At 40.1% G+C, this 25,628-nt stretch overlaps 1 protein-coding gene across 7 annotated transcripts in view; it reads right to left on the minus strand.

Annotated features, from left to right (window-relative positions):
* The window catches only part of CALD1 (caldesmon 1), a 231,484-nt gene that overhangs the window by 122,309 nt on the left and 83,547 nt on the right, over positions 1-25,628 (minus strand). For all 7 annotated transcript variants that reach the window (XM_027538941.1, XM_027538940.1, XM_027538942.1 and 4 more), the window contains one exon: positions 8,943-9,034. The gene's annotated coding sequence lies outside the window, so the exon portion shown is untranslated. The remainder of the gene's footprint in view (positions 1-8,942; positions 9,035-25,628) is intronic.

The raw sequence follows: 25,628 nt of genomic DNA on the forward strand, positions 1-25,628 counted from the left end.
TCTTTCTAGAAACCACCCAACTCAGTGACCTTCCAAAAACAAAAGCATGTTTCCCACTCTCCACTGGGCAGAAATTTGTTGATTCAAATGTAGCTGGTCAACTTGGTTTTTTCAAATTTTGGTTCATGATTCCAAGAAATGAACAACCCGTAATAAATTTACTCCAGTGGCAACACATCTCATGACCAGCTTTTCTACTTTGAATACCACAAGCAGACCTTTAATTTGTTGACACACAGCCCCTGGACATTCATGAAAACAAGATGTTCTCTTGCTGCTTTTTAAGTTAAACAGATTTAAGTCAGGGTCTCAGCTGAATTTCCAAAACAGATGTTCCATAGCAAAAGGGCTGAACTGACCCCAGCAATGAGAGGCTGTTTCACTTGAACTTGAATATTCTTTTGTTAGTAGGACAAGCGATCAAATCCTGGAACTGAAAACAGGCGCAACCCAAGGTTTACTACTGTCTCTATTCAATGACTGCCCTGTGGGTCTGGGAAGACTGGGTATCCGGGAATCTTGGTTTAGGGAATAAGTTGATGCCTGGGAGGTTTAGGTGCCTGGGTTTTGAAGGGGTTAGTGAGGAGGGATGGTCTTTCCCCCAGCCCCCCTCCCCGCACCTGCCAAAGCGACCATCCTGTTTCCCTGACCACCCCAGAGGCCCTGCATGGACTGACTCCACTGTACCCACCACCTCTCCTGACCCCACAGTCAGGCCACTACCTTAGTCCTGCAACAATCCAGCTAATATTTTTGCCTCTGGGCCTTTGTCCCTGTTTCCTCTCTTCTGTAACCTGCAGTCCCCTCCATTCCTTCTGCAAATCCCATATATTTTTCTAGAGTGTAGCTCAGTCTTCTCTTTACTCCAGAAGCATCCTGTCTTTCAACTCTGTAGCATTGTTAGCACTGTTCTTTTGGATGGTCAATACTATACAGCTTTGTTATTCAAATGTGTTATAACCTCTCTTTCTCTTGAGCAAATGTGAAGCTGCTCAATGCCAGGGCCTGCGTCTCCTTTGATATCCCCTCACAGTACTGGGTGTTTTGCTCTGCCTTTACAGATACATGAGAATGGTTGCTGAGCTGAACTTAATGAAAAACTTCTGGCCTAAAAATCCAAGTTCCAAAAATTCCACACCTCTGGCCGTTCGTACCCTTTGCGCTTTCTGGGGACCTTATAGAACTGTACTTGTCAGCTTCCTTGTGGGCAGCTGGGGCCAAGTGACTAGTTCTGGCCAATGAGTTGTGAGCAGAAGTATCCCGTCACTTCTGGGGCAGAGCATTTATTTGTTGATATGAGATCCTTCAGGGTATTTTTTCTCTCTGCCCTGGGGTCCCCAAGTAAGGATGGCAGTGATGTGGACCAGAGACTCCTGCCTATCCAGGGTTAGAGAGAAAGCATGAGTGAGCAGCCTTTGTGTTGAAGTCACTAAGATTTTGAGTGGTCCCCAACCCCAGCATAACCTAGCTCGCCATGACTGACATAGCCATGGTTAAGTTAGTCCATGACAAAAATGATCTTGTGATATTAGGCACTGCTTCATGAAGATATTTATTCAACTTACTGATTTTCTGTTTCTGTTCTATGGCTTCTAACATAGAAATAGGAATGGGTAAGCTAATCAGGTAAGGCTTCAGGGAGTGGAAATGGCTCACTGGCCCCATCTGCCTACTCCAATGAGTCATAAAACTGCTGCTAACTGCAGGAGTGCTCACATGTGACGTGTTCATTCACTTACACCAGGAATGACAAACTCAAATGCTTCTAAGGACCCAAAAGGTAAATACTTGGGGAGTGGTGGCCTGTGGGGAAATGGAGAATGAATGCATCCCTAAAAAAATTCAAAATCAAAATTTCAAGAAAACCATGCTGGGCAAAGGAAGCCCACTTGCAGGTCAGTGTGGACCTCAGGTTGCTTGTTAGTAATCCCTAATTTATATAATCATTCCTTAATGGCTCTCATGTGCCAGGCTAGGCACTGTGAGGAGTTAAAGGGTAAACTTATGTGAATTCATCTATTAGCCTTCATTCTAGATGGAGAAGTTTATTTATTTAGTCAATGGTTATATAGTATGTGCTATGTACCCAGTACAGTTCTAAGAACTTTATAAGTTAAAATCTTTGTAACAATCTTTATTGAGTCCATTTTACAGATGGAAAGACTAAGGCTCAGAGAAGGTGTGTCATTTGCCCAAGGTCACAGTTCAGTTCAGTTCAGTCGCTCAGTCGTGTCCGAATCTTTGCGACCCCATGAATCACAGCACGCTAGGCCTCCCTGTCCATCACCAACTCCCAGACCTCACCCAAATTCATGTCCATCGAGTCGGTGATGTCATCCAGCCATCTCATCCTCTGTCATCCCCTTCTCCTCCTGCCCCCAATACCTCCCAGCATCAGGGTCTTTTCCAATGAGTCAACTCTTTGCATGAGGTGCCCAAAGTATTAGAGTTTCAGCCTCAGCATCAGTCCTTCCAATGAACACCCAGGACTGATCTCCTTTAGAATGGACTGGTGGATCTCCTTGCAGTCCAAGGGACTCTCAAGAGTCTTCTCCAACACCACAGTTCAAAAGCATCAATTCATTGGGGCTCAGCTTTCTTCACAGTCCAACTCTCACATCCATACATGACCACTGGAAAAACCATAGCCTTGACTAGACGGACCTTTGTCGGCAAAGTAATGTCTCTGCTTTTTCATATGCTATCTAGGTTGGTCATAACTTTCCTTCTAAGGAGTAAGCGTCTTTTAATTTCATGGCTGCAATCACCATCTGCAGTGATTTTGGAGCCCAAAAATGGTCATAGAGTTAGCAAATATTAGAGCCAGGATTTACATCCAGGCAGCCTAGCCCTTAGAGTCTGTGCTTTGTGAGACTATGCTACTTCTCACAAGATGCAATACAAGGTAGCTTATGGCAAGAACCTCATTGTTGAAAAGACCATGTAATTGCCTAAAGGATCCATACTCGGCTACAAACAACCCTGTCTAGAATTTGTTTCATGTTGGAAGGATTTGGCTTGCTTGATGTTAGGGGGAGTCCATATTTGATGTTTATCAATGAAATGAAAATGAATCTTGTTGATGTTCATTTGGGCTTTGGCAAACTAATTTATTATTTCATTTAAGTGGGGTTCACTTTAGAAAATAAGCTGAATTCATCCTAAAGTCTTTAAAAAGTAAAACACACTTTGACTATTTCTTTTTGCTTTTTCATTTAATTAATTTCAGACAGGAAGCAAAATCTTCTAAGATTATCTGTTAGTGTCTGTCTTAAGACAGATTTTGTGGGACCTGAAAATTATTTGGGAGTCCTTTAAGAAAGAGAATACAATGTTAAACATAAAAACTTAGGCAGGGGTGTGACAGACATCTGTTCAAATGAGGGGCTCTGTGGCTTAACACACTACTGCTTCCACAGTGAATCACTCTGGGTCTCTCACCTTCGATTCTTTGAGCATTCCAATAAAAAAATGACAAACTCTTACCTTGCTCTTAATTGAATGACAAACCCTTACTTTGCTCTTAATTTTCAACTATTTTGATACTACAGTTATGTCTGCCCCTAAAAAATTCTTCTTGAAAACAGAATTTAGGAAATAAAGAAGGCAGGGGACAATTAAGCATCATTCTTCAAAGCAATTTTCAGAAAAGTAGAATTTGAGATATAGCCAGTGCTCTGCAGTGTTTCGCCTGTAAACCACATAATTAAGAATGATAGGTAAATGAGACAGCAGAGATATATAAAATATTATGACTCTTTGTTAAGATAAGGCCAATAAAAAATAAATAAAAGAACCAGAAATCACAATTTATGTCAATGAGTATATTATTGGAGTCACTAGATTTTTCTACCGCATTCAATAAAAAAAGTCCATTTTATAGGAAGAATGAAGGAACACTAGAATTGTTAATGTAGCCCAGACCTAATATAGCACCGGCTAGAGAAGTTCCAATTCAGTATATAGCTGTAGAGTGAATACATTAATGAGTGACTGAATATGTATGTTTGAAGAGCAAGAAAAGGACAGATGGTGCTAACAGTGGTCGCAAGCCTCCCCCACCAACACTGACTTATAACTGCATCTTTTAGTTCTAATCCATTAGCCAGCAAGCTGGGGGAGGCAGTAGATATGTCCCCAGAGTCCCTCATGATAACAAATGTCTTTATGTTTATACATCTTGAGAGTCTGTGATGGAGTCAGATTCACAGTCATGGGTATAATATACTTATGGGAGGAATCTTTTGAAGAACTTGAAGAAAGTGCTTTCAGAAGAGCGCCTTCCTTCAGGTCTGACAGATGTTTGTATTCACGCCCTCTCTGCATTCTCTGAATATGATAAACACACTTCTCTCCAAACTCAGGATGCCCCGTTCCACAGTATGTCGTTCTTGGTCATTAAATAACAGGACTTGATATTAATGTTGGCTGTCTCCATCCCTCTTTAACAAAGTGTTTTCAGCCAAAGATATTAAACTAGTCAGCCTCTCTTTTCCCCTGTCAGAGAAACAGCCAGCCTCCTGAAATCACAGCTCATTTATACCATGTTGGCGTGAATATTCAGACTCCATTTGTCTCCAGCTCTTAAAGACTGGTGTTAGAGTGAATGATAGACATTTTGTTTTGAATTAGCAAAAAGGAGGAGAAAAAAAAAAACCCAAGTAATAAGTTTGGCCTTAAAATATCTGTTTCAGGGAATGCAGCTCTGCTTTTTCCTCCAGTAAAAGTCGATTAAAAAAAAAAATCTAGATTTAATTTGGCATTAAGTTGGACCTGATACAGAAAATAGTAGGAAGGAAAATGTCTTAGTCTTCCCTCCCCACCACCCCCCAGATTGAGCCTTTAAACCCTACTGGAGGACTGTTCCATGGACTAGTGCAAGATGTTTGCAGCTTTGTTTTGTTGAACATCCCAAAGCAAACTTTGGAAGTAGTTGAGTCTGTGTCCTTGAACTGTACAAATCCTGTCACAGTTGGAACCTCAGACTTCTGATCGTTTTGTTTGAAAGCTAAATAGCAGGATCATTCTTTTTTTTTTCCTCTTTATGGCATACTCACTCATGTTTTTTGGAACAGAAGTCTGGAAAGGAGTTCTAGGCAAGAACTCCTGGCACCATTGTTTTCCTCCCTGCTATCTGTGCCTTGATCTTGGTTTGCCCACCCTGACAAAACCTCTTTCCATCAACAGCCATGCTGGGTAGGAATGTGTGCTTAATGGACGTGCCTCCTAAGGCCAGGTCAATTCCCTGGCCAGGGAAACACCACCACTCGGCCAAAGTTACAAAATCTGCACGTGGTGATGCTGGAATGTCCTGTCACCTTCCTTATCATGAAAGTTTCAAGAACTGGGAAGACCTGAGAACTCATGCTCCTTGAGTCCTCTTGATTCCTAAGCAAACTTGGGCGTCGTTCTGCAGCTACTACCAGAAATCTGTAGAAAAGACTTTTAGTGCAAAAGTGATCCCTTCAGATTCTGCTGTAACAAGTATAGACACACTTGAACTAAACAGGAAGCTGAATATTGTGTCAAGAGTGTCCAGAGAGGCTTGTTCTGCAAAACTCAAGAGAAGATACAGGGAAAAAAACTTTCTCTTTCCATACCATCTGGAGCTTCAACTGACTCTAAAAATACTGGCCCACAGTGGTCATACAAACTCCCATTTATGCTGTTCTAAAACAAGGCAAAGCCTGCCAGGTGCTTACAACTTATACATGCTCATAGGAAAAGTATCTTTCTTTTCATATCCTATAGTATAGTGAAGTTGCTCAGTCGTGTCCAACTCTTTGCAACCCCGTGGACTGTAGCCTACCAGGCTTCTCCGTCCATGGGATTCTCCAGGCAAGAATACTGGAGTGGGTTACCATTTCCTTCTCCAGGGGCTCTTCCCGACCCAGGGATCAATCCCAGGTCTCCCGCATTGGAGGCAGACGCTTTAACCTCTGAGCCAGCAGGGAAGCCCAAATCCTATAGCTGACTGAAATGAATGAAATCCAGTGTGGAGGCACCTCTGCTGGCTACTGGCCACCATTCATTTGGAATACCCGACCTAGGCCATGCAAGGATTGCAGAGCTGTTTTCTCTTGACTTCAGAATTTCTCCCTGCTCATTTTATACAAATAGCAATTAATGTAAAATCCACTGACACAGGTGTGATTAGCACTTTAGGTCACGGAGTGAAAAAGGCATCTTTTTTCTGGCAACTTGAAGAATACCAAGAGGAAAGTATGGAAGTGGGGGATGCTTGAAGAAATCTGGTATCTCAAAGTTTATTTTTAAGAAATGGAAGGGGGTATGTAGAGAAGGAGGACATTTACAAACCTCTGACAGGCTCTCCTGCTAATAATCAGACAATCCAAAGAAAGATCATGGGTTTCTGCTAGAGAAAGAGAACCAATGGAGAAAGGGGAGGGGGGTGGGCACAGAGAAGCAAGGAAAAGAAATGACACTTTAGAAAATAACAGAGAAATGAATGACTAGTTTTCCTCCTTTTGTTTGTATCACACTAAGCAGGAAAAAAGTGGGAAATTCAGGGCTGGGGTGAAGGTGGCCCAATTAGAAATCACTTTTGATGGTGAGACCCAGAGAGGAGAAGCTTGCTATGGCCACCATGACTCAGGGCCTGGTCCGCTCATGCTTCATTAGCCCCCATTCTGTCCTGCGCATGAAACATGAAAATATCACTAAAACCTCCTTGAAGGCATAGGAAGTGTGGGGAGACCAATGGACTGTGGAAGGGGTTCAGTGCAAAGGAGGTACATTCCCCTCAACTGAGTCCTTTACTGACTGTCTGGACAAGACGATGTTCCATGGCAGAGGAGTCCCAGCCACCTGACCTTCTGTCTCTTTGGACACTGAGGAGTCTAATTCTGGACCTCCCCTACTGTCCAGTCTGATCAGCTCTGATTGTGACGGAGGAAATGGTCCTAAAGGGAAGTGCTGATGTAGGATAGCCCTGGGCAAGCAGCTGGGGAGTCAAACACATGCTTCTGGTGGAGTTGGCTAGAGAGGAGCAAGCTCGGGTAGAGAAAGCTCCTCAGGAATGGTTTGGGGCAAAGCCCTAAAGGAGAGGACAGAAGAAGGTATAAAATAGGACCAAAGGAATAAGTGAAGAGAGAAATAGACATCCACAGTTGCTAATACACATGTTCTTACATTAGAAATGCCATTTAGATTTCTTCCTCCTGTTATTCACCAGGAAAACTTTCTACATGCAGTTTCTCGTGGCATTGTTAAACCGCTGCTCCTCTCCCTCTGCAGTCTTTCTGGGTGGCCTCATAATTCCTATGTGTAGGTTATGATTATGAAAATTTCTATCTCTAGTTATTACCTGGGCTTCAGACGTGCATAGCCCTTGTATTCTAGACACACACCCTTGGATGTCGCACAGGCCCTTAAACTCAGCAGGTCTCAGTCTAAACTCACTGTCCTTCCCTCTTGGCTCCCAAAAGAGTGTTCTCAGTATCTGGGGCAGGTCCATATTATTTACTCTTTGAGGAGCGAGGTAAGTCTCCTGCCATCAGTTAATCATATATATATATATATATTTTTTTTTTTTTTTTTTTTTTCTTTTTCAGTCTCTCTCTCCAGCTTTGACTTATTTCCACTTTTTGGAAGTCAGGAGACAGGCAGCAAGTATGGAGAAAGCACCACTAATAATCATTATTTGGAGGTAGTCTTAAAGCAAATTACAGGTTCAGAGACTTGTATCTTACCTCTCCATTCATTTATTCATTTCATAAGTACTATTGAATGCTCACTATTTACAAAGCCTCCTCTAGTGCTATGAAAGATGTAAAAGGCACACTTTTCAGCTTCAAAAATTATGTAATGAAACAGGGAAGTGAGAGATGTATACAAAGGACTGCAACATACTGCAGGAAAACTAGATATTCTAAGAGTGATGTAAACACTAAGGTAGTTCAGGAGAGGAGACTCAGAGAGCCGTCCATACGCAACAAACTAAAAATCAGCATATAGGGGGAAAAAAAGATCAGATATTAGAGACTGAGTTGTGTTCCCACAAATTCATATGTTGAAATCTTAGCTCCGAATAACTTAGAATATAAACAACTTTGGAGATCTGGTCATTAAAGAGGTAATTAAGTTAAGATGAAATCTTTAGAGCAGGTATTAGTCCGATATGCCTGTGCCCCTTCTAAGAAGAGGAAATGTTGGATACAGAGAGAGCACTCCAAACATGTGCTGGCAGTGGGGTGCTAGTGAAGACACAGGAGAAGAGGGCCATCTGCAAGCCAAGGAGAGAGGCCTTCGAAGAAAACAAACCTGTCGCCTCCTTCACCTTGAACTTCCAGCCTTCATAACTGTGAGAAAATAAATCTCTGCTATGTAAGCCACCCGGTCTGCGGTATTTTGCTCTGGCAGCCACAGAAAACCACTTCTCCCTACCAGTGCCAGCCTTGGAAAAATTGTGAATGAGTGAAGTTTCCTTTAGCTTCTCCATCCTCTACCTTCTGAAAGCTCCTCTTGCTGCTCCCCAGGTAGACTGTCTACTGGTAGAAGTTCTTCCAGGTGAGGAGGATTTGCTGAGAGTGAAGGGTACTTCCTTCTGAAATCATTGTTTGCTCAAAGGTGAGCTCCTTTACCCTGAAGACTGACTCATCATCTCTCTATTCCCTCAAGTCAGCAACATTCTTGGGAAGTGAGAACTGCATTATTGATTGGGGACTGTTTTGCTTAATATACTATAGATGCAGGGAAAAAAATTAAAAATAAAGCAAAAAAAATAATATTACAAAACAGGTAAACAATTCTTTCAAACTTGTTAGATTACTTGGTAAATAAACTATGAAGGACATAGCAGAACCCTCGGTTTCTCACAATGCATCTTTAGGTGCAAGAATTTAGACAATCAGGCAGAAAGGCTATGTAATTGCTAAGATCAGAGCCCTCCCCACCAACAAAACCACATAAACTCTACTCACAGGTAAGCAGTCAAATGTCTGCTCGTGAACCTCTGGTTGATTACCAATCTCTATGAATTCGGCTGGATGATCTTCAACTTTTCAATGATTACCTGGCATAAAAGGATGGAAACATAGTGGATTGAATTTTAGTTAACGTCAAACTATTCCAAATATTTAAGATACAATTTCTTTCTCAGGTACTGATGTTGGTTAGGACCATTAAAGGGAAATAAAGCACAGATATAAATAGATATTGCATTTGCATTTTAAAGAAAATTAATACAATTATTACAGAGTCAGTCCCTAAATTCTTCTAAATAATGGAGGGGAGAGATGGTTTGTACAAAGCAGGGAGCACTGCCAATGCCAAAAATCAAAGACCAAAGGCATTAGAATATAGTCAGGGACACGGCCTTTTCTAAGTTCACCTTCAAAACCTTCTAAACCTCAGACTCTCAAAGTCTTTTTGGACCGTTTGCTTTGCCCAAAGTCTTCTGCTATTGATGGTTAGGAGCTTGGTTAATAGGTAAAAGAGGAGGGTCCAGAAGAATACAAATAATGATAGAATGCACTAGTAGATAATCTAGAGGTAACTCTCTTATACTTGAAACACAGCAACAAATATTAAATATTAGACCAAAGAAATAATGAACTGCAACAGCAAATCACCATTGCATCCCTAACCTGCCCCAACATGATGCAGCGAGGATGCTGTGGGTATGAGTGTGGGAAGTGCAGCTCTGGGTTTTAACGTTTGCCTTTTCTGGCAGAATAATGGGGCCCACATGGACCTTAAGGACACACCCTGCCTTCCCCTACCCCATTCTTTGGTTTTTTGCATTGGAAAAAATTAGAACTTCTTGGAGTTTAGGGACTGGCTTGGAATCACACTGCTGGGAATCAATCTTAGATTCCTAGATTCTCATTTCAGATTTCAAAGGTAAAATGCAAACCAAACAAAAACCTGCCTAGCATGGTATCAATGGTTTGTATCCATCTCAGGAAGGCTGGTTTGCAAACTAAGGATGGGGAACCCTGAGGGTCTTGTAAATTGTTTAGCAGGGCCAGGTGTTATTTCTTATTCCATTTCTTTATTCCTGAGCAGTCACTCAGGCTACCTTCAGCTCCCCTCCCTCAACCTCAACATCTCCTCCTATTTGTCCAAAATGCACACTTCAACTGTTGTATTGTCGTACATCTACAGTACCTTGCTCAGGATTCTGGAGATGTGGGCATTGATCTTAAGGAGCCTAATATCTAGCTGGAGTGACAAAAGATATAATTATCCTTCTAGGTTACAATGCCAGAACGTGGTAAGAGCTCCAAATCCCATTTAAATTCCTTTCCTTCTACTGTGGGCCTAATATTGGAGGACTTTCTCATAAAACTGCAGAAAAGGGGGACAAGAAAATCTGTGAGACATCTGCTAGCTGGAGAAGTTGCTCAAGCCTGGCTTACAGTCTAGTTCCCTGCAGCTCCTAGGCTTCTGCCAGCATGCAGCAGGGCATCAAGAAATTTTGTTGAGTGAGTGAACAAAACCTATGAGTTAGAGGAGGGTGATGAACTCCTCAAAACTGTAGGCCAGATTTTGTGTATTAACTTTCATTCATTTCTGAAAGTAGTCTCTGCTCCCTTTTTCCCTCCCCCTCAAATTAAGAACCACTGCCTAAATGATTAGGATAGCACAAGTACATGTGCGTTAAGTTGCTTCAGTCATGTCCAACTCCTTGAAATCCCATGGACTGTAGCCCTCCAGGCTCTTCTGTCCAATGGATATTCCAGGCAAGAATACTGGAGTGGGTTGCCATGCCCTCTTCCAGGGGATCTTCCCTACCCAGGGATCGAACCCACGGCTCTTATGTCTCGAGCATTGGCAGTGGGGTTCTTTACCATTAACACCACCTGGGAAGCCCTGGCATAGCACGAGAGGATAGAGTTTAGATGAGAACAAATCCCATGAGTAAATTTAAAAATAAATAAGGATTGAGTGCCTAGTCCCCATGCTGCCACATCCAGACCTACTGCATCTATTCCCTGGCCTTCCTTTCATCATCTCTAGAATGCAGGGAAGGCATGATCCCTGACCCTCCTAACTTCAGGGCAGCTTCAAGGGCCTAAGAGTTAGTTGATGGTCTTGACCTTGGCTGTACACTACAATCACTCAAGGAGCTCTGAAAAAATGACTCAACCCAGGGACCCTCCTTTGATCAACCTAACAAGGATTTGGGGGGTTAGGCCCCAGGCATGTGTTTCTCAACTGTCCCCAGTGAGTCTAAAGTGCTGGCAGGTTGCAAGTCACTGAGATAAAGACTCAGACTTCTTTTCCAAGTCATTGATCCCTGTCCACATGTAGGGTGCAGGTGGGAGAGACTCCCCTCCAGGTCCTGCTCCTCTGTATGTGCCAGGAACATATCTGAGATTTGCCAGTGAAGAAACAGCCATTGAACCTGGCTTCATGGCACTTATGGTACACTGTCCCCCTAGAATCGAGGTTCTCAGACTGGCTGCATATCAAAATCTTCTGGGAGAGCTTTTTCAAGAAAATATGACATGGGAAATTCCAGAGAGGTGTCCAGAAATTTGCACATTACAAGAAGTTCCTTACATTCAGATGCTGATGCAGATTATAGTACTCACTCCACATGTTGCTCTTGCTATTGTTTAATTGCTAAATCACGTCTGACTCTTGGCTACCCTGTGGACTGGAGCCCTCAGGGTTTCCCAGGCAAGAATACTGGAGTGGGTTGCCATTTCCTTCTCCAGGGATCTTCCCCACCCAGGGATTGAACCCAGGTCTCCTGCAGTGGCAGGGGGATTCTTTACCACTGAGCTACCTGCGAAGTCCACCCCTTCCACATAGGCCTCTCATTCTTGACCCTCAGGCTTCATAGAAGGAACAGAGGACTAGAAGAAATCAGGGAGTTACTTGCCTAATGAATGAATCAAGAGATTTAAACTTATAGGGGAAAAAAATCCTCAGTACCTTCCCCCAAATCCTCTGGCAGGGTCACTACTTAATTGCTTAGTTTCCCTTTCCCTGGTCCCAATTCCCTCAGTATTTTTATTTTTAAAATTGGGAACGAATAAAGAAAAATATAAAGAAATTGGGGATCTGGGGAAATGTTTCTTTTTTGGTCTGTCCAGTGTTCTTGCCTGGAGAATCCCAGGGATGGGGGAGCCTGGTGGGCTGCCGTCTCTGGAGTCGCACCGAGTCGGACATGACTGAAGCAACTTAGCAGCAGCAGCAGCAGAGTCTCTGTATATGTTAATGAACCATCTTGTTAGCGAGACAAAGATAGAAAGACTTTTGAGAGAAACCATAAGGTGAATAGCAGAGTGACTAAACACAGAGTTTGTCTTCACATATACTTTTTATTTTCAGATTGAGGACGGAAGGGCCAGAAAGTTGATGAAGCTCTCACTTCCTGTTTCAAGACCATTTTCAACTGTCCGCTACCTTGCAACTTCAGTTACTTGCCTGGGTGAACCATTATTCGCTGGATCCCTTTAAGCTTTCCGTTCGGTGCCCAGCATATAGAGACGGACTGACTTGGCTCAGAGGCAGCTGCTGAAATTCTCTGCAGGCAAAGCTAAGTCTAGACCGGACATGGTAAGGAAGGGAACGACCCGAGATGAAGGGAGAGGGGCCGGAAGAGCGAACTGGACGGCGTGAGGCAAATGAGCCCCGCTGCCTCGGTCCAGTCGCCTTCCCAGCCAGTGGCAAACGGCCAGGTGCTATTTATTGCTCCTTTGATTGCACTGTCTGCTCAGGCATGTGGGGAAATTGGGGTTTTATACGAAAGCATTCATTATGGGAGAATCAAGGTGTAATAAAAAGAAAGGAGGAATTTCTCTCCTTTCAATCAGCTTTCTAGTCTTCTAAGGGGAGTGATTTTCTTAAAACCCTCAGGAAACCTCTAGGTAAAGCCATTCAGTAGCATGAGGAGCAGGACCTAGCACCTTGCTAGGTTACGCAAATGGAAAAATACTGACAGTACGTACTTGCAAAAAGTGGTTATGCTTCTCCTTTAAAATTCCTATCACAAGTCTTCACAGAAAGATGCCATTTTCCAAAAGGATACCAAGGGGTCGGATAAAGGAGAGTATCTCAAATGATAACTTATTATAACAGGGAGTTATCGAAAAGGTTCAATTAGAGATCCTTTGTAAAGAAGAATAACTTCATGGAGTCAACAAGAAGAACTGGGTTTTCATTAATTTATATATTGCCCTGTGGAGTTGAGTTAGGATCCTTTGATTTCAACATTAATATTTATATTAAAAAATCCCCCATGACAATTTTGTAATACGCTCAGCTCTCCTCATGGAGATTCTGATAACTACTGTGTGTTAAGGGTTTTTGGTGCCAGGCCCTGGGCTAAGCTCCTTTCATATATCTCATTTATCATTATAACAACCTAATGAGATACATGTTCTTAACATAGGAGAAGCCCTGAGAAATTTGTTGTGTTTGACACATTGGCCCAAATTCACCCAGCTAGTAAGTAATGAAGCCAGTATTCAAATCTGGGGGCAGACTCAGCCTGACAGGTGTAGGACAAGGATACACGCCCACATTCATTTACAGATTGAGTGAGTTCTCTAAGCCAGGACGGCACACACAGTGAGGAGCGAGGACTCTGCTCTCATGGAAGTTATATTCTGGTGGAGCAGATAGCACGCATATTTCCAATAGTGAGTAAATAAAAGAGCCTAATGTGATAGAGGGTCACTGAATGCTGGGTGGTGCGAGATGGTCTCTCTGAAGAGGAGATACCTAGGCTGAAAATATATTTCTAGTTTAAGGAGTCACTCATGTGAAGAGTGTTTCTGGAAGAGCCTTTGAGAATCCTGGTGGGAGGTAGAGGGTTTTACGAGATGACTGTGTGTTCTGTGATCAGGAAACTCTTCCAAGTTGTTCAGTCCATATGGGATTCGGGCTTAACTGTCCATTAGCAGAATATACAATGCTGAAAGATGTGCTGAACAAAAAGGGACTTCCAAAAAAAAAAAAAAAATGATTGTCAGAGTACCACCTTTGCCAGAAAGCATGAGGATGGCAGAGGTGCTGGTCATCTGTCTCCAGCCATCGGGGAGCATGCCAGGGATGCACTTGGTTACCTGGGCATCCAATGCCCAGGACAATAGATGTCCCCCTGCACTCCTGTTAACTTGGTAAACTTGAAGAGAGCTGTCTTTTGTGGGTTTCCATGAGCTCCTTTCGGTCTTGTGCATTGGAGAATAAGGCAGAATATTTTTTAATAATAAAAGAATGAAACACTACAGGATATAATCCTTGGAATGGGAAAGGAATGGTAAGAAGCTATTTCAGACTTAGTTGGCAGGAAGTCACATAATTTGTGGGAATGGAAATTAAAATAAAATATTTAAAAATAGATCTATGGGTTTTAGTCAAAATGCGCCAGTAACAATAAAACATTAATAATTGTCTCTTGTGAATTGTCTCTGTTTTACATTTATAGTTGAATATGGGACCTAGGAGTATTTTGGAAGAGAAGAAATATGTGATCTCAGGGAATTTGGGTCACTTAAGTAAATACTAATGAGTGAGCTGACCTTGACCAAGTTATTTAAGTACTCTTGGCCCCTCAATTCTTTCATCTGTAACATGAAGCATTTGGAATAGATTTTTAAAGATCTCTCCAATTCAGAGGGTTTTTGTATAATTCTATGGTTTTTTAAGGAAAAAATATATAATGTGTATGTCTCAGTATCTATGAATGACCTTGTTATGGCTGGGAATAAAACAAGTTCAATCAAGTTCAGCATCGAAGGGGGTTCCCAGAGAAAAGAACTGCTTTTCAGGGACGACCTACACCACCCCTTCTCCATTATTTCTAAAAGATACATGTATCTTACAGTTCTTGGAGAATCTATTGAACACCCACTATGTGCAAGGCACTTGATATTTGTTATCTAATTAACCTTCAAAAGAAAACCGAAAATAGCTGTTTTAGTATCTTATTTCAAAGTAAGGATACAGATTCAGATTCATTGTTACATAGTTAACATGTATCAGAGTTGAAATTGCATCCCAGACTTGTTCAACTTCAAAGCTCTTTCTAGGACTGAACACTTGGAGTGGAAAGGACAGGAGTAAATAAGAGAATAAGAAACAATGTTTCTGAAAAGCATCGCAGAGTTTCTGCAGTATTATGGCACTGAGTAGGAAAAACTCAGAAGTACAAGAAGGAAGAACTACTTTGGAGTTGATATATCTATTTCTTAATTGTGATAGAAGTTACACAACTATCTGTATTTGTCAAAACTTATAGAACTGTACACGAAAAGGAGTAAAATTTTACCATATATTAATTATACTTTGATTAAAAAATGCAAGCAAGAAAGAAAAAAAGAGGAAAGGGTCTTGGGATATAGTCTCAGACCTTTGGAGAGTTCATCTGTGGAGAAGGGGCAAACTAGAAGTCAATGGAATCATAGGAAATGGCAGGTGAATTTCAAATTCAACTAAAGGGAATTTCCCCAATTGTATCAAACCACAAGAAGATAAAGTAACTCAGTCTGGAGGAAAGTAACATCACCTAGTACCTCAATTGGATACCCATATGGAAGAAAAGAAAAGAAAATCTTGGCTTTTATTTAATATCATATATCTATCATACGCCCCCTCCTCCAATTCCAGATTCATTATAGATCTAAATGTGAAAACTTACACATTAAAGCTCTCAGAAAAGAGAAGATACCTCCATGATCTTGGGACAGGCAAAGATTTTGTAAATAGGGTACATAAATTATTAACCGTAAAAGAATAAAATTGATAAACTGTACTGCATCAAAATTAAGAACCATAAAGAGAGTGAAAGGCAAACCACAGATTTAGAAAATGTATGTTAGCAAAACTTACATCTGACAAAGGATTTGTTTTTAAATATTCAAAGAATTCCCAAAAATCAATAAAAAATATGACTCTATAAAAAATAAGTAAAGACTCTAATGGGTACTTCACAGAAAGAGGATATTAAAATGGCAATAAACATATGAAAAGTGATCAATTTCATTGATCATTAGAAAATTCTAATTCAAATTACACACTACTAGAATAGCTAAAATTGAAAAGACTGACAATTCAAAGTTTTGATGAGCAACTGTAACTCTCACGCGCTGCTGTGGGAATGTCAGTTGGAATAATCACTGAGGTAAAATATTCTGCAGTATCTGCTAAAGCTGAATATTGGTCTAACTGGTGACCCAGAAAGCTTACTCCTATGTATATAGATGACAAAGATCCATGAGTATATTCATCAGAAAACATGAACTAGAATGCTCAGACCAGCACTACTCAAAACCCACAAAGTGGAAATTACCTCAGTGTCTATCAATAGTAATATGGATAAACTGTGGTTGGCAAACAACAAAATACGGTGTTGCAAATTACAATAATATAATTATCACTCCCGTAATGAATTTCAGAAACATAATTTTAAATAACAGAGATTGGACACCCCCTCCCCCAAATTCTATAGGATTACATTACTATAAAATTCAACAAAAACAAACAAATAAAACAAAGAAAACTGTCACTAGGTGTCAGAAGTCAAAATGACGGTTATCCTGGGGCAGTGGGGGAGGGGAGGGGAGGAGGCCTGACTGTGGAAGCGGGCACGAGGGGGTCCTGGGGTGCTAAGTAACGTTCTGTTACTTGATCTGCGTGCTGACTACATCACTTTGCTCATTCTGTGAAAACGAACCATTGCTGTATAGTTATGATTTGTGTGCTTTTCTGTATGCTACACATCAATAAAAAGAGTATTTTAATAACATGTGAATAGAAAAAGATGAAGCCTCAATCTGGAAAGATGACAACTAAAGGGAATTTATGAGCTCAAAATACATACAATTATGAAAATTTAATATTCCAAGTCATATATTACTATATGTTAGAGCAGGAAAATAAAAAGAAAGACAAACAATGAGAGAAAACAAAAAAGGAATACAGATGAATGTACTCTGTAGGGGGAAAGTCGCAGTCGGGAAGGCTGGGATCAATTTGGCCAGTTATTTCTAAATTAAAAGTCAACACTGGATTATTTACCAATGACTTAGTGAACTTTCCACATATATATTTTGGCTTACTATATCTTAGAAGGGAAATATTGAATGTTTTTGCAAGTGGCCCATACCAAAGCAATTCAAATACAGGGACTACTTATCATCTTAAGATGCTCTAAAACCTCGCAGTGCATTCAGACCCTTGCTCACTAACCGCGGTGTCTCCTCTTCACTTTCCACCACTGCTCTTCCCAAATCTATCTCCAGTGCCTTCAGTTCAGTTCAGTCGCTCAGTCGTGTCCAACTCTGCGACCCCGTGAATCGCAGCACGCCAGGCCTCCCTGTCCATCACCAGCTCCCCGAGTTCACTCAGACTCCGTGTACCTTAAGTTCTTGCACAAAGTTTCCCCTTCAGTTGCTTCAACTGTTTGTTTCCATTTAAGTCTTTGCCTGTGTATCTTGAGTAGCACTTGCCTATAATGTGCTTGTACTTCAGTGTAAATTTTTATGCCTGTGGGAGAATCTCTTGATTTTTGTAGGATGCATTTTTCATATTCTTATGAGATTATGCATATGGATATACAGAGCTATTTGTATAAACTAGTAGATAAGAGGGACAACATGTATCAACAGAATACTATGTTAGGAATTTAGCTACCAAGCAGACTAAATAAAGCAAGAGAGTAAGGAAATTGCTCTTATAATTCAAGAAAAAGTCAATTACCCAATGAAAGTAAAAATTGTCTTGGCATTCTGCAACAAACAGTTTCCCTGGATTGCTAACAAAGCTTTACAGTATTCAGTCGGGTTGGAAATGTCTTTCCCTTAAAAGCAGCATGGAATTGTGAAAGAAGACAGGCTGTGAGGTCTTAAGAGAGATATATGAGCTTAGGTATCAGTTACTTATTTTTCCTAGTGGTAAAGAAATTTGCCTGCCAGTGCACGAGACATAAGAGATGTGGGTTCAATCCCTGGGTTGGGAAGATCCACTGGAAAAGGGGATGGCAGCCACCCACTCCAGTATCCTTGCCTGGAGAATTCCATGGACAGAGGAGCTTGGTGGGCTATAGTCCATAGGGTCGCAGAGTTGGACACAACTTAAGCAACTTAGCATGCACGCACAGCAGAGTCTATTTTAAAATGAGGATAATAATAACTGCTTTGAAGGGCTTTTACTCATCTGTGCCTATGTAGTATTTTGTTAATGTTGCTATGGAGGCATTGCCACAGTGGGCTGTCATCTTATGCGCATGGGCTTCTTTTAATTTATTTTACAATTAGAAAATTGGAGTATAATTGCCTTACAGTGTTGTGGTAGTTTCTTCTGTGCAACAATGTAAAGCAACTATATGTACACATATAGCCTCTTCCTCTTGAGCCTCCCTCCCACCTAGCTCTCATCCCACCCCTCTAGGTCATCACAGAGCATCAAGCTGAGCTCCCTTTGCTATACAGCTGCTTCCCACTTGCTATTAATAATTTGTTTTACAGGTGATAGTGTATGTATGAGCATGAGCATCTTGATGGCAAGGAATGGTCTTACTCATAATTCTATCCCAAGCATTTAGTAAATTCCATGACATATAATACTCTGTAAAAGTTCACTGGTGAGTGAGTGAGTGAATGAGATAACATATAAAGCGTCCATTACTGAATCTAGAATGCTATAGGCTCCCAATGAATATCACCCCTTTCTTTTCCTCCTCCTTTTGTTATTCTCTATCTGGAAAGAAGAATTAATCAACCCTTAGCTTATTTTTATTAGATGGCCAGGACTAGCCAAGGTAGCCAAGGAAGTTTTTCTGAATTCCCCTTCAAATTTCATGGGAAGCCAAAGATATAGCTTGTATTTTTGTTCACAGAGGAGCCAATTTTGTACAAGTATGAAGATGAAAAAAATTCTTATTTGAACAGAACAAGATCACATAATGGTACAAAAGAAGGGCTTTGATATTGTAAAATGGTTCCTATTTGCTGCAGTCTTTCCTCTTTTTTTCTTGGACAATTTTTGAATAGGAATAATCCATTATGTTATTTGCATTGGCCAAGATTTTTCAATTGTTAATAGAAGAATAAGGGTGAATTTTTAGAGGCAAGATAATTTCTGATCAGAGAAGCCTTAAGAATGTGTCCATGGCAGGGTGAGGGTTAGATGTTTATTTTTAAGCTTTATGAAAAGTTCTCTACGTGTCTGAAGCAAGCAGGAAAGCGAAAGTAATTTATGGTATTATGAAATTTCTGAGCTTCTCATGGGAAAGTAGCTGACGTCAGTGTTTGATAAGCTTCCCGTGGCTACAAACATATGAGACATTAATTCCTAAGAAAAATGCAATCTTTCTCTTTACAGAATCATGGTGTGCCTGCACCTGGCATTTCGTTTAACAGCCTCCCATCAGGAAAAACCTAATGTAGACATTTTTAGAAGTCCAAAGATTGTGGACTTGGCATTGTTTTTGTCAGCATCATCTTCATAAACATCAGCATCACCACCACCATTATTATCATTATCAACAAGCACTGGTGTTTGTTTATATTATTTGTAAGGCACTCTTAAATAACGGGGCTCTCATGAGTAATATTAAATGGTACACTTAATTTTTACATATATTAAAATCTCCAAAGCATACAGTCTTTGTGGCACTCATCTGCCTATGTGGTTATTTGTGGTTTCTTTATTTTTCAATTGAGTATATTTTATTTATCAGGTATTACTTTATTTTTAAATAACAGTTTTATTAAGATATAGTTCACACACCACACAATTCATGTCAGAGAATTTATCTGTTTAAGTGTGTAAATCAATAGTTTTAATACATTCAGATTTGTGCAATCATCACCACAATCTTAGCCATCTCCCCACCCACCATAATATCCCCTATATCTTCCAGCCCTAAGCAACCACTAAACTATGTTTTGTTTCTATAAAGTCCTCTGTTGTGAACATTTCATGTGAATAGAACCATACAACATGTGGTCTTTCATGATTGAGTTATTTCACTTGCCACAATGTTTTCAAGGTTCATCCATATGGTAGCATGTATCAGCATTTCATTCTTTTTTATGGCCAAATAATATTCCATTATATGGATACATCACAATTTACTTATCCATTTTGTTTGTTGATGGATGTTTTGTTATTTGCTTCTTTTGCCTATTGTGAATAATGTTGGTATAAACATTTGTGTACAGGTTTTTGCACAGACATATGTTCTCATTTCTCTTGGGCATATGCCTGGGAGTGGAATTGCAGGGTCATACGGTAATTCTATGTTCAATTGTTTGAGGGACTATAAGACATTTCTCCAAAGTGGCTGCCCCATTTGATATTCCTACCAGCAGGGCTCTATTTTTCCAACATCCTTGCTATGCAAGGTGAATAACTTGTAAATATTTGCTGTGCAGTAAACTTCAGGCATATAGAATAAGTTGGATAATTGTAAGTTTAGTTACAATTCATTAAACCAAACCCAGTAGTTCCAATAGACTCTCAGTTTATTACAATCTCAGTACTCAGGACTTTTGGATATTCACAAAGAAGCAGTGTGGTAATCAAAGCAATTGGATTATTTATTCAATTCAGTCAGCTCAGTGGAAAATTTGAGCCCACTTTATTGATTTTGTGAATCAATATTCTTGTTTCTATTATATAATATGTACTTTGTTTACAGTATTCTTAGAACTTTTACTAGTGTTCCTTTTACTACTGATTAAAATTCAAGGACTGTATATTACACATTTTTTGTATGGCTGGTTGCTCAAGATGAACAAAGCCACAAAGCAAAATAACACCGAAAGTGGAATGAACCTGTTCCTCTTCTCTACGTTGTAATCAACTAGCACTGCCCACCTATCTCCTCCACTCCAGGGCAAGACCTGATTCAGAGCCTTAAGCACAAAAGTCTGACCGGGAATGTGAACAGTGGTAGGACTGAGGGCTTAGAACCTAGAATCAATTTGTCCTACCCATGTAACAAAGACAAAACCATCAATGTGTGTAGCCTTGAAAAAAAAAATTGCTGGTTGATGTCATTCCTCAGCATTTAAAAATTCAGTCTCTGCATAATGTATTTGCACATTTAACTCAAAGAGTGGACAGTGAAGGCTGCAACCCCATGGATGAGATAGAGGGGCCTTTGCACCAGAAGATGGGTATAACATCATGCTCACTCTGTCTCTGTTCATCATCACCCCCCCAGTTATCAGTCTGTGATTGTCTTGGAAACTGTGAACATCAGCAAACACAGCAAAATAACAATGCACAGGGGACCATTTTGTGCACAGGGCCCTGGGAAGGGCCAGTGGAATTCCTCTGATCAGTTGCCTTTTGACTTTTTCCCATAGACCTTGTTTTTGCACTGAAATGTCTGGAATGCTTGGTAGGGATGAAGTGGTTGGTCACAAGGCAATTATGCTTCTATCATCAATGGGATCAGTCATTTGTGGACTGATTTCCAAGTGACTAGTGGTATCATCAATGGACTAAGAATACAAACAAAAGCAATTTTATAGTAAACAGAGCTTTCATATTCCTTTTCCCAAATGATTTTCATGTCAACCCTGGATATCAGTAAGATAAATATTATTGGAAACATTTTATAAACAGGACCTAGAGAGTCCTGGAGAAGTTAAATGGTTTGTCCAAGGCCTCTCAGCTAGTGGTGAGTAGATATGGGTCTCCAGATCTTTTCTCTTTGTAGAACACTACTCTGACTCTAGTTGGTTACTTAACAACCAATTTCATTCAGCAGGAGTTGGTTGTTTTTTATTTTAAGACAAATCGATCACTATATTTGTTTTTAGGGGACAGATAAATCCATTTATTTGACTCCCAACTGGTATCATGGGATAAAAATTTTCAAAACCACAATCCTGAGAACTGCTTCTTTGTTACCCTTACAATTTGCACTGTCTTTGCAGTAATGACATGGTGTGGGGAGTGCTACAATCGATAAATCCTTCAAGTAATCATCTTAACCTCAAAGTACCTGAACATCTAAATAGATCTGTCAAGGTACGGAGGCCCACCGGAGGTTTTCCACATGAATTCTCAATCACAGCATCACTGCCCGTGAAGTGTCATCAGAAATCTGAGGTTACATGTGATTCACTCTTCATTAAACCATTAGGAAAGAGTCAAGGTTATCTCTGTAAACCTGACTCTCACTCAGTTGCATTCTCGGAATCTTTCTTGGGTGGAAGAAAAGGCCTTCTTCTCTGTGTTCCTGAGAGTGAGACTTCGCTGTGAATATCATTCCTCACACATGACACAGGGAGAAAAATATCTCGAGATCTGCTCGCCTTCTATTCCTATATCATGACACAAAACATCAGCCCAGTTTGAGATTCTATTTCTAGTTATGAAATGGAAACTGCTAAGGATGAGGCAGAGACCGGCTGACAAGATCTCTGCCCTCACTGAGCTAATTCCCTAGTGAGAAAAGTAAAAATATTAAACTATTTTTCACTTTTTTGTTATTTTTTTTGGCTTGAGTTCTTGAAAAAAAAATTTGTGATTAAGAAGCCCTTAACATATAATCTACTTTCTTAATGTCTTCTTCTTTCTATATCCCCAGTGCTTTGTGGAGTTCTGAGTACATGTTAGTTTCTCAGTAAATGTGTGTGATGTCTCTAGATGTTCTGACTTTTCTATTTCTAAATCTTGACTTATTATCCAGGGTCATTTTTTCTGGGACCAGATTCAAACTGGATACAAATAGGGCAATCAGAATCTCACTGAAGCCTGTTACTAACAATTTCGTTGGAAATTATATTAGATGGTTGATGGTTGTGTGGACAATACCTCAGCTTCAATCTTTTATAGCCACAAACTTAAACCCAGGCTGATCTCTTTAAAAAAAAAAAAAAATCTATGTGTGATTAAACAAATGGAGCATGGAGTGAAGATACAGATGGATCAATAAAACACATTTTCACATTAATACAGTATTTCAAATTTAACATTCTATAGTAAATTTATCTCTAAAGAACAGCATTTTTTAAACAGCAGTGTCTTTATTCATATGCCAACAAAGATACCAACAGAAGCCTCATCAGGGACAGCATTTATAGCTGAGTTCATTGAATTAAATGAAAGAGACAAATTAGTTCAATAAAATCTTTTGGGCAACTGCCACCACCAAATAATTTCATACTGGGTAGCTCTCTGTCTTTTGAAATGGCAATTCTGGCATTACAAAGGCACATAAAGACTGAATAGAGCTGACATGTATGTAAAACGTACCTTGCAGCTTTATAAAGAAAATGCACTTTTCAGAGACAACAATTCTTACATGTTTGGAACACAAAATAAGATTATGAGAAATCACTGCTAAGAATGAAAAATAAATGATTGTGAATAATTCAGAACAACTAAGCTTGCATACAAATGCCATCCTAGAACTTTGGTTAGAATTACAAATACATTATATGAAATATACTAGAAATGTGAGAGAAAAACATTAAATTTAGCCAGGATTTAAATGGCATTAAGGCTCTGTAGATACTTAAGCTACTCAGGTAGTGTTTTTTCCTCTATCTCTCTCTGAGCCCTTTCATTTCCTGATGTATCTCAAAAGGAAAAGCTCAGAGACAAAAATAAAAACTGTCCTTATTATGTTTTTAGGCTATTTGAATCCGAAGGGGGCAAATCTAGGAGAGCAGGCACTTGATTATAAGTTCCTTGAGTGAGGAGTAACATTTTATCACTTTACATCCCCAAGGATGTAACTTGTGCAGTACTCATCAATTATTTATCGACAGACTGAAAGACTGATGCTTGTCAAGACTACTTTTATTTCTATTTTACTCTGTTGAAAAAGGTTTCAGATCATTAAATCTGTAAAGTCAGATGTATCTCTGAATGCTCTGTAGATATACATCTTATTATGGAGAATATGGGCTTTCCAGGTGTCTCAGTGGTAAAGAATCTGCCTGCCAATGCAGGAGATGCAGGTTCGATCCCTGGGTCAGGAAGATTCCCTGGAGAAGGAAATGGCAACCCACTCCAGTGTTTTAGCCTGGGAAATCCCATGGACGGAGGAGCCTGGCCTGGTTGGAGAATTTTGAGCATTACTTTGCTAGCGTGTGAGATACGTGCAATTGTACAGTAGTTTGAACATTATTTGGCATTGCCTTTCTTTGGGAATGTAATAAAAACCGACCTTTTCCAGTCCTATGGCCACTGCTGAGTTTTCCAAATTTGTTGGCATATTGAGTGCAGCACTTTTACAGCATCATATTTTAGGATTTGAAATAGCTCAACTGGAATTTCATCACATCCACTAGCTTCCTCCTTGGAAGAAAAGCTATGACCAACCTAGACAGCTTATTAAAAAGCAGAGACATTACTTTGCCAACAAAGGTCCATCTAGTCAAAGCTATGGTTTTTCCAGGAGTCATGTATGGATATAAGAGTTGGACTATAAAGAAAGCTGAGTGCTGAAGAACTGATGCTTTTGAACTGTGGTGTTGGAGAAGACTTTCAAGAGTCCCTTGGACTGCAAGGAGCTCCAACCAGTCCATCCTAAAGGAAATCAGTCCTGAATATTCATTGGAAGGACTGATGCTGAAGCTGAAACTCCAATACTTTGGCCACCTGATGAGAAGAACTGACTCATTTGAAAAGACCCTGATGCTGGGAAAGATTGAAGGCGGGAAGAGAAGTGGACAACAGAGGATGAGATGGTTGGATGGCATCACCAATTCAATGGACATGAATTTGAGTAAACTCTGGGAGTTGGTAATGTACAGGGAGGCCTGGCATGCTGCAGTCCGTGCAGTCTCCAAGAATCAGATATGACTGAGTGACTGAATTGAACTGAACTGAGGAGCCTGGTGGGTTACAGTCCATGGAGTCACAAAAGAGTCAGACATGACTTAGTGACTAAAAGACAACAACAAAAGGGAGAATATACAAATATAAATTTCACTCTAGAAAATTTAGAAAATATAGAAATATATGTAGAGAACAATTTTAAAGTCTCTTAATCCCTCCTACCCTGAGATTTAAAGTTTAAATATATTTCCTTCTGGTTCTCTTTACTAACACATATGATAGTATTTTAAAAACAAATTTAATACGTTATGTATTCATATTTTTCACCTACATATATTTTCCTACACCATTCTTTTAACTTAATTAACAATGTCATGGTTTACATAATCATTCCCCTATGACTGGGCATATATTTCAAGTTTGGGCTGTTATAAGTAATATTGTAATGGTCATTCTTATATATAAACCATAATCCCCAAATCTCAGTCACTTTGTTTCTAATTGTTAAGTAATGTAGAGGGTGTAGTGATGCTCAAGGGATCAACTTGATCACATTTTCTTTATGTGAATTCTTGTTTTCAAATAACCAGCTGGAAAAGTTGGAACAATAATTGCAATGCCACCAAAATACTCACAGATGAGTTACAGCAAATAATATATTCATAGCAAGACAAAATTGAAAAGACCTCTAGTGTTATCCATTCACTGCCAAGATTGTAGAACAACTTCCCATCCCCAAAGTTGTTTTAAAGAACCTAATTTTGGGAGACTCCCTTGGTGGCCCAGTGGGCTAAGGCTTCATGTTCCCAATGCAGGGGGCCTGGGTTCAGTCCTGGTCAGGGAACTAGATCCCACGTGCTGCAGCTAAGGACCCTGGATGCCACGGCAAAGGCCTGGTA

This window comes from Bos indicus x Bos taurus, chromosome 4, assembly GCF_003369695.1.
Source record: "Bos indicus x Bos taurus breed Angus x Brahman F1 hybrid chromosome 4, Bos_hybrid_MaternalHap_v2.0, whole genome shotgun sequence".
Classification (NCBI taxonomy): Eukaryota; Metazoa; Chordata; class Mammalia; order Artiodactyla; family Bovidae; genus Bos; species Bos indicus x Bos taurus.